Consider the following 1,708-nt stretch of genomic DNA (forward strand, 5'->3'; position numbering starts at 1 on the left):
GATCACACCCCCACGATTGTAACAGCTGCCCATTCCAATACACGTGGGGAGAATTAAGGGCATGATTGACGTCGTGGGCATCTTAGGTCTCCTCCCCTATAAAAGGGCATCCACACACTCAAGCAGGGCATTCAAACTGGTAATTTGTTCTGACTCTCACACTTTCCCTTCGTCATTTTCTTCTATGTTGCCCATCTCTGACTTGAGTGTAGAAGTGGCTGCCTGGAGCCACAATTCAGGGCCCACTGACTCTTTGTTTGTGAGCGCATGATCACAAGTTCTACCAAGCTGGTGCGAGCAGCCGGTTTTTGGGCACCATTAGGTTGCCAATATTGCATTGAAATTTCAGGAGACTCCCCAACATTTCATACATAATTATTATTTTTTGTCCAGGTAGTGCCCAAGTGGCACTCATGCCCCCTTCTTAAATTCTACCAAAATGGAAGAAATTTGGTAGAAGAATAGTAGAAAACATGTTCTCTCTCTCTCTCTCTCTCTCTCTCTCTCTCTCTCTCTCTCTCTCTCTCTCTCTCTCTCCTATGTCTCCCTTCACTCTATATTGGTAATGACACCTCTACTTTTTTCATTATTCTTATAGAGGACTGCCGTGCAACCAAACGCCACTGACCACTAGTCCACTATTCTGTGAGTGGTAACCCAGACAAATCAAATGCTGGCTTAAATTATTCCAATGATGTACGAACCACCCTGTGCACCCAAACATAGTGTATAAGGTTCCTTATGGAAGAGAAATTTCAGTGGGGTAAATAAAAAATTGGTGGTAAAAACCAAGGTTTTAAATTTCGGTTTCGGTACCGATTTCGGACCCCACCGAAAGCCGAAATTTGGTATTTCTTATCGAAATTTCAGACCGAAATTCCAAAATTTCGGACGAAATTTTGTAACATTTTTTTTTTAAATGACATTTTCTTAAAATTTCGGACTGACCGAAATTATCGAAATTCCAAAATTTCACAAAATTTGGAATTTTGGAAAATTTCGGTTTCTGGCGAAATTTCGGTGTTTCCCGAAGCTGAAATTTCGGTCGAAATTGGGTAAAACCCTCGAAATACTGGTTTTTAAAGCTGAAATTTTGGCCAAAATTATCAAAATTTCGGCCGAAATTTGGTAAAGGATTAAAATAATAATAATTTATCATTTATTTCGCCGAAATTTCTGAAATTTCAGCCGAAATGTTTTACATTTCAGAAATTTTGGTTTCGGTGTGATCTCGTTTCGGTCCGATTTCGGTCGAAATTTAAAACCACGGTGAAAACATTGAAGCCCATCGCACATAGACAGTTGACTGGTATAAACACTCATCAACATAAAGATAACCTGCAATGGTGGTGGTTCCAATTGATAATAATGACTTTAAGAGCGTCGGGTCTGTGCACCCTCATCAATTATGCTGCCGAAGGAGACGTCCCTGTACACAGCCGAGACAAAATTATTTTAGGAAAAAAAAGAAGATATAATCTGTTTCTCTATGCAGAAAATGTTTGTCTTACATGCCGGCCACTAACACGTGCGATGTCCCCGTGTAACCAATAAGGCAATAAGGGCCATTGATGTGGGATCCACTTCCACGTCGGCTTAAAGATAACATCATTTCCATACAGAGCTCTTACGGAAGCATGCGCCTGAAACGTGGCAGGGACTAGCACGTGACAGTAATATGACGTCACATATCGTACTTGGATTTTCC

The sequence above is a fragment of the Tasmannia lanceolata genome, unplaced genomic scaffold, assembly GCF_043159265.1.
Source record: "Tasmannia lanceolata isolate RefF3 unplaced genomic scaffold, GAP_Taslan_0.1 ptg000012l, whole genome shotgun sequence".
NCBI classification, from domain to species: Eukaryota; Viridiplantae; Streptophyta; class Magnoliopsida; order Canellales; family Winteraceae; genus Tasmannia; species Tasmannia lanceolata.